Source organism: Microtus pennsylvanicus, chromosome 6 (genome assembly GCF_037038515.1).
Source record: "Microtus pennsylvanicus isolate mMicPen1 chromosome 6, mMicPen1.hap1, whole genome shotgun sequence".
Lineage (NCBI taxonomy): Eukaryota > Metazoa > Chordata > Mammalia > Rodentia > Cricetidae > Microtus > Microtus pennsylvanicus.
In genome coordinates this window covers 54,659,136-54,676,173 of record NC_134584.1, presented here as the reverse complement: position 1 = coordinate 54,676,173, position 17,038 = coordinate 54,659,136, and the positions used below count along the sequence as shown (strand labels likewise).

Here is a 17,038-nt window from a genome sequence, read left to right as displayed (position 1 = left end):
GCCAGCAGATGAGACCCTGAGTGACACAATGGGAAGGGAGGGCCAGGAAGGGATCTGCAATAAACCCAAGGAACCAAGGAGTTCCAGAGAGGTTTGGCTATAGCCAAGGAAAGGAGGTGTCATGGGAGGATAGGACAAAGGAGAAGGCTGGCTTAGAGAGGGTTAAGTGGGAGCAGTGGGGAGGGAGAGAAGGGAAGAGAGAAAGAGGAGAGTGAGTGAGGGACAGAGAGAGAGAGAGAGAGAGAGAGAGAGAGAGAGAGAGAGAGAGAGAGAGAGAGAGAGACAAAGAGAGAGAGACACAGAGAGAGAGACAGACAGAGAAAGAGAGCAATCTCCCTGGAACCCATGTAAAAATGATGAATGGGGCTATAACTTTGCCCACCCAGAGGGCACCTTACTTTTTAAGGATTTATTTCTATCATCTTCAATTACTTGTATGTGTTTGTTTGTGGTGAGGGTATGTGCACATGAGTGCCACCAGTGACCATGGAGGCCAGAGATGCTGGGTACCCTTGCAGCTGGAGTTAACAGGCAGTTGCGATCTGTCTGATGTGGGTGCTGGCAACTGAACTCAGGTCCTCTGCAAAAGCAATACATATGCTGAGCCTCTGAGCCGTCCCATTGGCCACAAGCACCTTACTTTAATGGCTAAAAAGACTGTGTGTGAGTGGACCAGCAGTAGCTCTGAGAACCATGGCGAGTAAGGCTGGACTTGGCAGAAGGTCTGAGTTTACATTTTGCTTTCTCTAGTTCCCACAGAGTAACCTCTCAGGGGTCTTTCTTTCTGTGTTAATCTGAGCTGAGAGGGGCCTGGACTCAACGCTGCTCTACAATCTAAGGTTATGAGGGTGGCTGAGGTCCTGAGGTCCCAGGTAAAGGAGACAATCTCTGCTTTCTTGGATGGTGACCGAAGACAGTTCTGGAGGAACTGGCCACACGAAGGCACCTTTGGCCCAGAATCAACTGGAAACCACTTGGGCTAGAACGCCATTCACAACTTCAGCACTCAGCAAAGGGAAGCTCTCTACAGACCATGACAATCCTTGTCTTGATTTTTGTTCTTGTTTTTAAATACGGTTTTGGCCTTTACATAACTTTTTAGGTTTATCAGAAGGAAGACTGAGACAACACAATATCTGTGCTCCATACGACAAAGCAAACAACAGCACCTTGGGATACCCACATCTGTCTACATGTGTTGGAGACCTCTCAAAATTATGCTTTATCATGAGAAATTGTACTATTCTAAAAAGAAATAAAAATAGAAAATAAGCAAATGGATTTAAAAAGTAATCTAATTTGGTCTGGTTTATCAGATTTTAAGAACTAAGAGTAGGCCATGTTTTTGTTTGTTTGTTTTTCAGTGCAGGAGTCTGGATCCAGGTCCTTGGGCTTGTCCGACAAGCACTCTGCCACTGAGACACATCCCTGGTCCCCCAGTCTGAAGTCATGTGTAGTTTTAATTTATACAGTATTTCTACTTTACAAGCATTAGCTTGTTCAAAGGGGTAGGAGAGGAGGATGGGGGGAGGGAGAAAGAGAGGGAAGAAGGAAGGGGAGCTAGTTTTCCTTCTTCCTGCACACTGAGTTTGATTCTTGTTGATTTCTGTACTTCACTGTTTGTAGATGAAGCAACTTGCAACTTGTGTTTTCTGAGATTGAGAGTATTGCTCAGACTTTTACTGCTCACGGAAGCAGGCGTGGCAATGGCTGAGGAGAGACGGATGAGAGGGTCTGGAGAGTGGCTAGGCAGTGGCACCACTCATGTGCTACAGCTCATGGTCTGTGAGATGCAGTCTTGCTCCTCTTCCCGTTGAGTTGTCTGAAGACAGACAGAGCTTGGCTGACACAGACCTCGTGCCTGTGTGCATCTGAAGTGTATGACAGTTGCAAGAGAGGTGGGAGGTCACATCTCTATAAAAGCCATTGGTGGCGTTATCACTCCGGATAATGCCCTGTGGAGTGTCTGTGTCCCTCCTGAATTGTAGGAATCTGACTTCAACCCTAAGACAGTCTCGATAGCTACAGCAAATACAGGAGAGTGAGGGCAACAGAAGAAAAAGATGTTGACATTGACTGCACTACTGTGATTCCTGGTAGCAAATGTGGTGGGTGTTGACACTGGCTGTACTATTGTGATTCCTGGTACAACTGTGGTGGGTGTTGACACTGGCTGTACTATTGTGATTCCTGGTACAACTGTGGTGGGTGTTGACACTGGCTGTACTATTGTGATTCCTGGTAGAAACTGTGGTGGGTGTTGACACTGACTGTACTATTGTGATTCCTGGTACAACTGTGGTGGGTGTTGACACTGACTGTACTATTGTGATTCCTGGTACAACTGTGGTGGGTGTTGACACTGGCTGTACTATTGTGATTCCTGGTAGAAACTGTGGTGGGTGTTGACACTGACTGTACTATTGTGATTCCTGGTACAACTGTGGTGGGTGTTGACACTGACTGTACTATTGTGATTCCTGGTACAACTGTGGTGGGTGTTGACACTGACTGTACTACTGTGATTCCTGGTAGAAACTGTGGTGGGTGTTGACACTGACTGTACTATTGTGATTCCTGGTAGAAACTGTGGTGGGTGTTGACACTGACTGTACTATTGTGATTCCTGGTAGAAACTGTGGTGGGTGTTGACACTGGCTGTACTATTGTGATTCCTGGTACAACTGTGGTGGGTGTTGACACTGACTGTACTATTGTGATTCCTGGTAGAAACTGTGGTGGGTGTTGACACTGACTGTACTATTGTGATTCCTGGTAGAAACTGTGGTGGGTGTTGACACTGACTGTACTATTGTGATTCCTGGTACAACTGTGGTGGGTGTTGACACTGACTGTACTATTGTGATTCCTGGTACAACTGTGGTGGGTGTTGACACTGGCTGTACTATTGTGATTCCTGGTAGAAACTGTGGTGGGTGTTGACACTGACTGTACTATTGTGATTCCTGGTACAACTGTGGTGGGTGTTGACACTGGCTGTACTATTGTGATTCCTGGTACAACTGTGGCGGGTGTTGACACTGACTGTACTATTGTGATTCCTGGTACAACTGTGGTGGGTGTTGACACTGGCTGTACTATTGTGATTCCTGGTAGAAACTGTGGTGGGTGTTGACATTGGCTGTAGTATTGTGATTCCTGGTACAACTGTGGTGGGTGTTGACACTGGCTGTACTATTGTGATTCCTGGTACAAATGTGGTGGTTGTTGACACTGACTGTACTATTGTGATTCCTGGTACAACTGTGGTGGGTGTTGACTCTGACTGTACTATTGTGATTCCTGGTACAACTGTGGTGGGTGTTGACACTGACTGTACTATTGTGATTTCTGGTACAACTGTGGTGGGTGTTGACACTGACTGTACTATTGTGATTCCTGGTACAACTGTGGTGGGTGTTGACACTGGCTGTACTATTGTGATTCCTGGTAGAAACTGTGGTGGGTGTTGACACTGACTGTACTACTGTGATTCCTGGTAGAAACTGTGGTGGGTGTTGACACTGACTGTACTATTGTGATTCCTGGTAGAAACTGTGGTGGGTGTTGACACTGGCTGTACTATTGTGATTCCTGGTAGAAACTGTGGTGGGCGTTGACACTGGCTGTACTATTGTGATTCCTGGTAGAAACTGTGGTGGGTGTTGACACTGACTGTACTACTGTGATTCCTGGTACAACTGTGGTGGGTGTTGACACTGACTGTACTATTGTGATTCCTGGTAGAAACTGTGGTGGGTGTTGACACTGACTGTACTATTGTGATTCCTGGTACAACTGTGGTGGGTGTTGACACTGACTGTACTATTGTGATTCCTGGTACAACTGTGGTGGGTGTTGACACTGACTGTACTATTGTGATTTCTGGTAGAAACTGTGGTGGGTGTTGACACTGGCTGTACTATTGTGATTCCTGATAGCAACTGTGGTGGGCGTTGACACTACTGTACTATTGTTATTCCTGGTACAACTGTGGAGGGTGTTGACACTGGCTGTACTATTGTGATTCCTGGTACAACTGTGGTGGGTGTTGAAACTGGCTGTAGTATTGTGATTCCTGGTACAACTGTGGTGGGTGTTGACACTGACTGTACTATTGTGATTCCTGGTACAACTATGGTGGGTGTTGACACTGACTGTACTATTGTGATTCCTGGTACAACGGTGGTGGGTGTTGACACTGGCTGTACTATTGTGATTCCTGGTACAACTGTGGTGGGTGTTGACACTGGCTGTACTATTGTGATTCCTGGTACAACTGTGGCGGGTGTTGACACTGACTGTACTATTGTGATTCCTGGTACAACTGTGGTGGGTGTTGACACTGGCTGTACTATTGTGATTCCTGGTAGAAACTGTGGTGGGTGTTGACATTGGCTGTAGTATTGTGATTCCTGGTACAACTGTGGTGGGTGTTGACACTGGCTGTACTATTGTGATTCCTGGTACAAATGTGGTGGTTGTTGACACTGACTGTACTATTGTGATTCCTGGTACAACTGTGGTGGGTGTTGACTCTGACTGTACCATTGTGATTCCTGGTACAACTGTGGTGGGTGTTGACACTGACTGTACTATTGTGATTTCTGGTACAACTGTGGTGGGTGTTGACACTGACTGTACTATTGTGATTCCTGGTACAACTGTGGTGGGTGTTGACACTGACTGTACTATTGTGATTTCTGGTACAACTGTGGTGGGTGTTGACACTGACTGTACTATTGTGATTCCTGGTACAACTGTGGTGGGTGTTGACACTGGCTGTACTATTGTGATTCCTGGTAGAAACTGTGGTGGGTGTTGACACTGACTGTACTACTGTGATTCCTGGTAGAAACTGTGGTGGGTGTTGACACTGGCTGTACTATTGTGATTCCTGGTACAACTGTGGTGGGTGTTGACACTGGCTGTACTATTGTGATTCCTGGTACAACTGTGGTGGGTGTTGACACTGACTGTACTATTGTGATTTCTGGTAGAAACTGTGGTGGGTGTTGACACTGGCTGTACTATTGTGATTCCTGATAGCAACTCTGGTGGGCGTTGACACTGGCTGTACTATTGTGATTCCTGGTAGAAACTGTGGCGGGTGTTGACACTGGCTGTAGTATTGTGATTCCTGGTACAACTGTGGTGGGTGTTGAAACTGGCTGTAGTATTGTGATTCCTGGTACAACTGTGGTGGGTGTTGACACTGACTGTACTATTGTGATTCCTGGTACAACTGTGGTGGGTGTTGACACTGACTGTACTATTGTGATTTCTGGTACAACTGTGGTGGGTGTTGACACTGGCTGTACTATTGTGATTCCTGGTAGAAACTGTGGTGGGTGTTGACACTGACTGTACTATTGTGATTCCTGGTACAACTGTGGTGGGTGTTGACACTGGCTGTACTATTGTGATTCCTGGTACAACTGTGGCGGGTGTTGACACTGACTGTACTATTGTGATTCCTGGTACAACTGTGGTGGGTGTTGACACTGGCTGTACTATTGTGATTCCTGGTAGAAACTGTGGTGGGTGTTGACATTGGCTGTAGTATTGTGATTCCTGGTACAACTGTGGTGGGTGTTGACACTGGCTGTACTATTGTGATTCCTGGTACAAATGTGGTGGTTGTTGACACTGACTGTACTATTGTGATTCCTGGTACAACTGTGGTGGGTGTTGACTCTGACTGTACTATTGTGATTCCTGGTACAACTGTGGTGGGTATTGACACTGACTGTACTATTGTGATTCCTGGTACAACTGTGGTGGGTGTTGACACTGACTGTACTATTGTGATTCCTGGTACAACTGTGGTGGGTGTTGACACTGGCTGTACTATTGTGATTCCTGGTAGAAACTGTGGTGGGTGTTGACACTGACTGTACTACTGTGATTCCTGGTAGAAACTGTGGTGGGTGTTGACACTGACTGTACTACTGTGATTCATGGTAGAAACTGTGGTGGGTGTTGACACTGACTGTACTATTGTGATTCCTGGTACAACTGTGGTGGGTGTTGACACTGGCTGTACTATTGTGATTCCTGGTACAACTGTGGTGGGTGTTGACACTGACTGTACTATTGTGATTCCTGGTACAACTGTGGTGGGTGTTGACACTGACTGTACTATTGTGATTCCTGGTAGAAACTGTGGTGGGTGTTGACACTGACTGCACTATTGTGATTCCTGGTACAACTGTGGTGGGTGTTGACACTGGCTGTACTATTGTGATTCCTGGTAGAAACTGTGGTGGGTGTTGACACTGGCTGTACTATTGTGATTCCTCGTACAACTGTGGTGGGTGTTGACACTGACTGTACTATTGTGATTCCTGGTACAACTGTGGTGGGTGTTGACACTGGCTGTACTATTTTGATTCCTGGTACAACTGTGGTGGGTGTTGACATTGGCTGCACTATTGTGATTCCTGGTACAACTGTGGTGGGTGTTGACACTGACTGTACTATTGTGATTCCTGATAGCAACTGTGGTGGGCGTTGACACTGGCTGTACTATTGTGATTCCTGGTAGAAACTGTGGTGGGTGTTGACACTGGCTGTAGTATTGTGATTCCTGGTACAACTGTGGTGGGTGTTGACACTGACTGTACTATTGTGATTCCTCATACAACTGTGGTGGGTGTTGACACTGACTGTACTCTTGTGATTCCTCGTACAACTGTGGTGGGTGTTGACACTGACTGTACTATTGTGATTCCTGGTACAACTGTGGTGGGTGTTGACACTGGCTGTACTATTGTGATTCCTCGTACAACTGTGGTGGGTGTTGACACTGACTGTACTATTGTGATTCCTGGTACAACTGTGGTGGGTGTTGACACTGGCTGTACTATTGTGATTCCTGGTACAACTGTGGTGGGTGTTGACACTGGCTGTACTATTGTGATTCCTGGTACAACTGTGGAGGGTGTTGACACTGACTGTACTATTGTGATTCCTGGTACAACTGTGGCGGGTGTTGACACTGACTGTACTATTGTGATTCCTGGTACAACTGTGGCGGGTGTTGACACTGACTGTACTATTGTGATTCCTGGTACAAATGTGGTGGTTGTTGACACTGACTGTACTATTGTGATTCCTGGTACAACTGTGGTGGGTGTTGACTCTGACTGTAACATTGTGATTCCTGGTACAACTGTGGTGGGTGTTGACACTGACTGTACTATTGTGATTTCTGGTACAACTGTGGTGGGTGTTGACACTGACTGTACTATTGTGATTCCTGGTACAACTGTGGTGGGTGTTGACACTGACTGTACTATTGTGATTTCTGGTACAACTGTGGTGGGTGTTGACACTGACTGTACTATTGTGATTCCTGGTACAACTGTGGTGGGTGTTGACACTGGCTGTACTATTGTGATTCCTGGTAGAAACTGTGGTGGGTGTTGACACTGACTGTACTACTGTGATTCCTGGTAGAAACTGTGGTGGGTGTTGACACTGGCTGTACTATTGTGATTCCTGGTACAACTGTGGTGGGTGTTGACACTGGCTGTACTATTGTGATTCCTGGTACAACTGTGGTGGGTGTTGACACTGACTGTACTATTGTGATTTCTGGTAGAAACTGTGGTGGGTGTTGACACTGGCTGTACTATTGTGATTCCTGATAGCAACTCTGGTGGGCGTTGACACTGGCTGTACTATTGTGATTCCTGGTAGAAACTGTGGCGGGTGTTGACACTGGCTGTAGTATTGTGATTCCTGGTACAACTGTGGTGGGTGTTGAAACTGGCTGTAGTATTGTGATTCCTGGTACAACTGTGGTGGGTGTTGACAGTGACTGTACTATTGTGATTCCTGGTACAACTGTGGTGGGTGTTGACACTGACTGTACTATTGTGATTTCTGGTACAACTGTGGTGGGTGTTGACACTGGCTGTACTATTGTGATTCCTGGTAGAAACTGTGGTGGGTGTTGACACTGACTGTACTATTGTGATTCCTGGTACAACTGTGGTGGGTGTTGACACTGGCTGTACTATTGTGATTCCTGGTACAACTGTGGCGGGTGTTGACACTGACTGTACTATTGTGATTCCTGGTACAACTGTGGTGGGTGTTGACACTGGCTGTACTATTGTGATTCCTGGTAGAAACTGTGGTGGGTGTTGACATTGGCTGTAGTATTGTGATTCCTGGTACAACTGTGGTGGGTGTTGACACTGGCTGTACTATTGTGATTCCTGGTACAAATGTGGTGGTTGTTGACACTGACTGTACTATTGTGATTCCTGGTACAACTGTGGTGGGTGTTGACTCTGACTGTACTATTGTGATTCCTGGTACAACTGTGGTGGGTATTGACACTGACTGTACTATTGTGATTCCTGGTACAACTGTGGTGGGTGTTGACACTGACTGTACTATTGTGATTCCTGGTACAACTGTGGTGGGTGTTGACACTGGCTGTACTATTGTGATTCCTGGTAGAAACTGTGGTGGGTGTTGACACTGACTGTACTACTGTGATTCCTGGTAGAAACTGTGGTGGGTGTTGACACTGACTGTACTACTGTGATTCATGGTAGAAACTGTGGTGGGTGTTGACACTGACTGTACTATTGTGATTCCTGGTACAACTGTGGTGGGTGTTGACACTGGCTGTACTATTGTGATTCCTGGTACAACTGTGGTGGGTGTTGACACTGACTGTACTATTGTGATTCCTGGTACAACTGTGGTGGGTGTTGACTCTGACTGTACTATTGTGATTCCTGGTACAACTGTGGTGGGTGTTGACACTGACTGTACTATTGTGATTCCTGGTACAACTGTGGTGGGTGTTGACACTGACTGTACTATTGTGATTCCTGGTACAACTGTGGTGGGTGTTGACACTGGCTGTACTATTGTGATTCCTGGTACAACTGTGGTGGGTGTTGACACTGACTGTACTATTGTGATTCCTGGTAGAAACTGTGGTGGGTGTTGACACTGACTGCACTATTGTGATTCCTGGTACAACTGTGGTGGGTGTTGACACTGGCTGTACTATTGTGATTCCTGGTAGAAACTGTGGTGGGTGTTGACACTGGCTGTACTATTGTGATTCCTCGTACAACTGTGGTGGGTGTTGACACTGACTGTACTATTGTGATTCCTGGTACAACTGTGGTGGGTGTTGACACTGGCTGTACTATTTTGATTCCTGGTACAACTGTGGTGGGTGTTGACATTGGCTGCACTATTGTGATTCCTGGTACAACTGTGGTGGGTGTTGACACTGACTGTACTATTGTGATTCCTGATAGCAACTGTGGTGGGCGTTGACACTGGCTGTACTATTGTGATTCCTGGTAGAAACTGTGGTGGGTGTTGACACTGGCTGTAGTATTGTGATTCCTGGTACAACTGTGGTGGGTGTTGACACTGACTGTACTATTGTGATTCCTCATACAACTGTGGTGGGTGTTGACACTGACTGTACTCTTGTGATTCCTCGTACAACTGTGGTGGGTGTTGACACTGACTGTACTATTGTGATTCCTGGTACAACTGTGGTGGGTGTTGACACTGGCTGTACTATTGTGATTCCTCGTACAACTGTGGTGGGTGTTGACACTGACTGTACTATTGTGATTCCTGGTACAACTGTGGTGGGTGTTGACACTGGCTGTAGTATTGTGATTCCTGGTACAACTGTGGTGGGTGTTGACACTGGCTGTACTATTGTGATTCCTGGTACAACTGTGGAGGGTGTTGACACTGACTGTACTATTGTGATTCCTGGTAAAACTGTGGCGGGTGTTGACACTGACTGTACTATTGTGATTCCTGGTACAACTGTGGCGGGTGTTGACACTGACTGTACTATTGTGATTCCTGGTACAAATGTGGTGGTTGTTGACACTGACTGTACTATTGTGATTCCTGGTACAACTGTGGTGGGTGTTGACTCTGACTGTACCATTGTGATTCCTGGTACAACTGTGGTGGGTGTTGACACTGGCTGTACTATTGTGATTCCTGGTACAACTGTGGAGGGTGTTGACACTGACTGTACTATTGTGATTCCTGGTACAACTGTGGCGGGTGTTGACACTGACTGTACTATTGTGATTCCTGGTACAACTGTGGTGGGTGTTGACACTGGCTGTACTATTGTGATTCCTGGTAGAAACTGTGGTGGGTGTTGACACTGACTGTACTACTGTGATTCCTGGTAGAAACTGTGGTGGGTGTTGACACTGGCTGTACTATTGTGATTCCTGGTACAACTGTGGTGGGTGTTGACACTGGCTGTACTATTGTGATTCCTGGTACAACTGTGGTGGGTGTTGACACTGACTGTACTATTGTGATTTCTGGTAGAAACTGTGGTGGGTGTTGACACTGGCTGTACTATTGTGATTCCTGATAGCAACTCTGGTGGGCGTTGACACTGGCTGTACTATTGTGATTCCTGGTAGAAACTGTGGCGGGTGTTGACACTGGCTGTAGTATTGTGATTCCTGGTACAACTGTGGTGGGTGTTGAAACTGGCTGTAGTATTGTGATTCCTGGTACAACTGTGGTGGGTGTTGACACTGACTGTACTATTGTGATTCCTGGTACAACTGTGGTGGGTGTTGACACTGACTGTACTATTGTGATTTCTGGTACAACTGTGGTGGGTGTTGACACTGGCTGTACTATTGTGATTCCTGGTAGAAACTGTGGTGGGTGTTGACACTGACTGTACTATTGTGATTCCTGGTACAACTGTGGTGGGTGTTGACACTGGCTGTACTATTGTGATTCCTGGTACAACTGTGGCGGGTGTTGACACTGACTGTACTATTGTGATTCCTGGTACAACTGTGGTGGGTGTTGACACTGGCTGTACTATTGTGATTCCTGGTAGAAACTGTGGTGGGTGTTGACATTGGCTGTAGTATTGTGATTCCTGGTACAACTGTGGTGGGTGTTGACACTGGCTGTACTATTGTGATTCCTGGTACAAATGTGGTGGTTGTTGACACTGACTGTACTATTGTGATTCCTGGTACAACTGTGGTGGGTGTTGACTCTGACTGTACTATTGTGATTCCTGGTACAACTGTGGTGGGTATTGACACTGACTGTACTATTGTGATTCCTGGTACAACTGTGGTGGGTGTTGACACTGACTGTACTATTGTGATTCCTGGTACAACTGTGGTGGGTGTTGACACTGGCTGTACTATTGTGATTCCTGGTAGAAACTGTGGTGGGTGTTGACACTGACTGTACTACTGTGATTCCTGGTAGAAACTGTGGTGGGTGTTGACACTGACTGTACTACTGTGATTCCTGGTAGAAACTGTGGTGGGTGTTGACACTGACTGTACTATTGTGATTCCTGGTACAACTGTGGTGGGTGTTGACACTGGCTGTACTATTGTGATTCCTGGTACAACTGTGGTGGGTGTTGACACTGACTGTACTATTGTGATTCCTGGTAGAAACTGTGGTGGGTGTTGACACTGACTGCACTATTGTGATTCCTGGTACAACTGTGGTGGGTGTTGACACTGGCTGTACTATTGTGATTCCTGGTAGAAACTGTGGTGGGTGTTGACACTGGCTGTACTATTGTGATTCCTCGTACAACTGTGGTGGGTGTTGACACTGACTGTACTATTGTGATTCCTGGTACAACTGTGGTGGGTGTTGACACTGGCTGTACTATTTTGATTCCTGGTACAACTGTGGTGGGTGTTGACATTGGCTGCACTATTGTGATTCCTGGTACAACTGTGGTGGGTGTTGACACTGACTGTACTATTGTGATTCCTGATAGCAACTGTGGTGGGCGTTGACACTGGCTGTACTATTGTGATTCCTGGTAGAAACTGTGGTGGGTGTTGACACTGGCTGTAGTATTGTGATTCCTGGTACAACTGTGGTGGGTGTTGACACTGACTGTACTATTGTGATTCCTCATACAACTGTGGTGGGTGTTGACACTGACTGTACTCTTGTGATTCCTCGTACAACTGTGGTGGGTGTTGACACTGACTGTACTATTGTGATTCCTGGTACAACTGTGGTGGGTGTTGACACTGGCTGTACTATTGTGATTCCTCGTACAACTGTGGTGGGTGTTGACACTGACTGTACTATTGTGATTCCTGGTACAACTGTGGTGGGTGTTGACACTGGCTGTACTATTGTGATTCCTGGTACAACTGTGGTGGGTGTTGACACTGGCTGTACTATTGTGATTCCTGGTACAACTGTGGAGGGTGTTGACACTGACTGTACTATTGTGATTCCTGGTACAACTGTGGCGGGTGTTGACACTGACTGTACTATTGTGATTCCTGGTACAACTGTGGCGGGTGTTGACACTGACTGTACTATTTTGATTCCTGGTAGAAACTGTGGTGGGTGTTGACACTGGCTGTACTATTGAGATTCCTGCTACAACTGTGGTGGGTGTTGACACTGACTGTACTATTGTGATTCCTGGTAGAAACTGTGGTGGGTGTTGACACTGACTGTACTATTGTGATTCCTGGTAGAAACTGTGGCTGGTGTTGACACTGACTGTACTATTGTGATTCCTGGTAGAAACTGTGGTGGGTGTTGACACTGGCTGTACTATTGTGATTCCTGGTACAACTGTGGTGGGTGTTGACACTGGCTGTACTATTGTGATTCCTGGTACAACTGTGGTGGGTGTTGACACTGGCTGTACTATTGTGATTCCTGGTACAACTGTGGTGGGTGTTGAAACTGGCTGTAGTATTGTGATTCCTGGTACAACTGTGGTGGGTGTTGACACTGACTGTACTATTGTGATTCCTGGTACAACTGTGGTGGGTGTTGACACTGACTGTACTATTGTGATTTCTGGTACAACTGTGGTGGGTGTTGACACTGGCTGTACTATTGTGATTCCTGGTAGAAACTGTGGTGGGTGTTGACACTGACTGTACTATTGTGATTCCTGGTACAACTGTGGTGGGTGTTGACACTGGCTGTACTATTGTGATTCCTGGTACAACTGTGGCGGGTGTTGACACTGACTGTACTATTGTGATTCCTGGTACAACTGTGGTGGGTGTTGACACTGGCTGTACTATTGTGATTCCTGGTAGAAACTGTGGTGGGTGTTGACATTGGCTGTAGTATTGTGATTCCTGGTACAACTGTGGTGGGTGTTGACACTGGCTGTACTATTGTGATTCCTGGTACAAATGTGGTGGTTGTTGACACTGACTGTACTATTGTGATTCCTGGTACAACTGTGGTGGGTGTTGACTCTGACTGTACTATTGTGATTCCTGGTACAACTGTGGTGGGTATTGACACTGACTGTACTATTGTGATTCCTGGTACAACTGTGGTGGGTGTTGACACTGACTGTACTATTGTGATTCCTGGTACAACTGTGGTGGGTGTTGACACTGGCTGTACTATTGTGATTCCTGGTAGAAACTGTGGTGGGTGTTGACACTGACTGTACTACTGTGATTCCTGGTAGAAACTGTGGTGGGTGTTGACACTGACTGTACTACTGTGATTCCTGGTAGAAACTGTGGTGGGTGTTGACACTGACTGTACTATTGTGATTCCTGGTACAACTGTGGTGGGTGTTGACACTGGCTGTACTATTGTGATTCCTGGTACAACTGTGGTGGGTGTTGACACTGACTGTACTATTGTGATTCCTGGTAGAAACTGTGGTGGGTGTTGACACTGACTGCACTATTGTGATTCCTGGTACAACTGTGGTGGGTGTTGACACTGGCTGTACTATTGTGATTCCTGGTAGAAACTGTGGTGGGTGTTGACACTGGCTGTACTATTGTGATTCCTCGTACAACTGTGGTGGGTGTTGACACTGACTGTACTATTGTGATTCCTGGTACAACTGTGGTGGGTGTTGACACTGGCTGTACTATTTTGATTCCTGGTACAACTGTGGTGGGTGTTGACATTGGCTGCACTATTGTGATTCCTGGTACAACTGTGGTGGGTGTTGACACTGACTGTACTATTGTGATTCCTGATAGCAACTGTGGTGGGCGTTGACACTGGCTGTACTATTGTGATTCCTGGTAGAAACTGTGGTGGGTGTTGACACTGGCTGTAGTATTGTGATTCCTGGTACAACTGTGGTGGGTGTTGACACTGACTGTACTATTGTGATTCCTCATACAACTGTGGTGGGTGTTGACACTGACTGTACTCTTGTGATTCCTCGTACAACTGTGGTGGGTGTTGACACTGACTGTACTATTGTGATTCCTGGTACAACTGTGGTGGGTGTTGACACTGGCTGTACTATTGTGATTCCTCGTACAACTGTGGTGGGTGTTGACACTGACTGTACTATTGTGATTCCTGGTACAACTGTGGTGGGTGTTGACACTGGCTGTACTATTGTGATTCCTGGTACAACTGTGGTGGGTGTTGACACTGGCTGTACTATTGTGATTCCTGGTACAACTGTGGAGGGTGTTGACACTGACTGTACTATTGTGATTCCTGGTACAACTGTGGCGGGTGTTGACACTGACTGTACTATTGTGATTCCTGGTACAACTGTGGCGGGTGTTGACACTGACTGTACTATTTTGATTCCTGGTAGAAACTGTGGTGGGTGTTGACACTGGCTGTACTATTGAGATTCCTGCTACAACTGTGGTGGGTGTTGACACTGACTGTACTATTGTGATTCCTGGTAGAAACTGTGGTGGGTGTTGACACTGACTGTACTATTGTGATTCCTGGTAGAAACTGTGGCTGGTGTTGACACTGACTGTACTATTGTGATTCCTGGTAGAAACTGTGGTGGGTGTTGACACTGGCTGTACTATTGTGATTCCTGGTACAACTGTGGTGGGTGTTGACACTGGCTGTACTATTGTGATTCCTGGTACAACTGTGGTGGGTGTTGACACTGGCTGTACTATTGTGATTCCTGGTACAACTGTGGTGGGTGTTGACACTGACTGTACTATTGTGATTCCTGGTAGAAACTGTGGTGGGTGTTGACACTGACTGTACTATTGTGATTCCTGGTACAACTGTGGTGGGTGTTGACACTGACTGTACTATTGTGATTCCTGGTACAACTGTGGTGGGTGTTGACACTGACTGTACTATTGTGATTCCTGGTAGAAACTGTGGTGGGTGTTGACACTGACTGTACTATTGTGATTCCTGGTACAACTGTGGTGGGTGTTGACACTGGCTGTACTATTGTGATTCCTGGTACAACTGTGGTGGGTGTTGACACTGACTGTACTATTGTGATTCCTGGTAGAAACTGTAGTGGGTGTTGACACTGACTGTACTATTGTGATTCCTGGTACAACTGTGGTGGGTGTTGATACTGACTGTACTATTGTGATTCCTGGTACAACTGTGGTGGGTGTTGACACTGGCTGTACTATTGTGATTCCTGGTACAACTGTGGTGGCTGTTGACACTGGCTGTACTATTGTGATTCCTGGTACAACTGTGGTGGGTGTTGACACTGACTGTACTATTGTGATTCCTGGTACACCTGTGGCGGGTGTTGACACTGACTGTACTATTGTGATTTCTGGTAGAAACTGTGGTGGGTGTCGACACTGGCTGTACTATTGTGATTCCTGGTACAACTGTGGTGGGTGTTGACACTGGCTGTACTATTGTGATTCCTGGTACAACTGTGGTGGGTGTTGACACTGGCTGTAGTATTGTGATTCCTGGTACAACTGTGGTGGGTGTTGACACTGGCTGTACTATTGTGATTCCTGGTACAACTGTGGTGGGTGTTGACACTGACTGTACTATTGTGATTCCTGGTAGAAACTGTGGTGGGTGTTGACACTGGCTGTACTATTGTGATTCCCGGTACAACTGTGGTGGGTGTTGACACTGACTGTACTATTGTGATTCCTGGTACAACTGTGGTGGGTGTTGACACTGACTGTACTATTGTTATTCCTGGTACAACTGTGGTGGGTGTTGACACTGACTGTACTATTGTGATTCCTGGTAGAAACTGTGGTGGGTGTTGACACTGACTGTACTACTGTGATTCCTGGTAGAAACTGTGGTGGGTGTTGACACTGACTGTACTATTGTGATTCCTGGTACAACTGTGGTGGGTGTTGACACTGACTGTACTATTGTGATTCCTGGTACAACTGTGGTGGGTGTTGACACTGACTGTACTATTGTGATTCCTGGTACAACTGTGGCGGGTGTTGACACTGACTGTACTATTGTGATTCCTGATAGCAACTGTGGCGGGTGTTGACACTGACTGTACTATTGTGATTCCTGGTACAACTGTGGTGGGTGTTGACACTGACTGTCCTATTGTGATTCCTGGTACAACTGTGGCGGGTGTTGACACTGACTGTACTATTGTGATTCCTGGTAGAAACCGTGGCGAATGTTGACACCGACTGTACTATTGTGATTCCCGGTACAACTGTGGCAGAACTTCATTCCCAGCTCACAACATAGAGGCCTCACCCTCTGGAGTTATCTAAGAGATAGGAATGACTCTGTTCACGTGAGCCTAGTTTTGATGTGTTTCTGTGTAGAGCGGGTCACCAGAAAGACATACCACAGTTATGTACCCCATCCTCTGGCTAAAGCCTGGGTTATTAACTGACCGTACCCATGAACTATGAGATTTGGAAGCTCTCTGCTGCTGAACGCATGGAGAATGGTGAACCTGGACGTGTGGTTCTTTGCTCCCCCCATATGTCGGCATCTGGAAGCTCACTTGTATCCTCTGTAACTTCCTTGATAATAAATTGGGAAATTCAATGTGGGCATTTCCCTGAGATCTGTGAGCCACTATAGAAAGCAGCTACACATGAGGAGGAGGATTGGGGAAAACTCCAATTTCCAACTGGTCACTCAGAGGAGGCCTGGACTTGCAGCTGGCATCTGGAGCATCAGAAACAGGTCAGTCGTGCGGGATAGAATCCTCAACCTGTGGGACCTGACTCTGAACCTAGATATACAGTGTCAGAGATGGGTGAGCCTGAAGGAATCGCAGCTATGGGGAAAGTGG

At 46.5% G+C, this 17,038-nt stretch overlaps 1 protein-coding gene across 1 annotated transcript in view; it reads right to left on the bottom strand.

Moving 5' to 3' along the window:
* Sv2c (synaptic vesicle glycoprotein 2C) overlaps positions 1-17,038 on the bottom strand; it is a 189,528-nt gene that overhangs the window by 76,130 nt on the left and 96,360 nt on the right. The window lies entirely within an intron of this gene.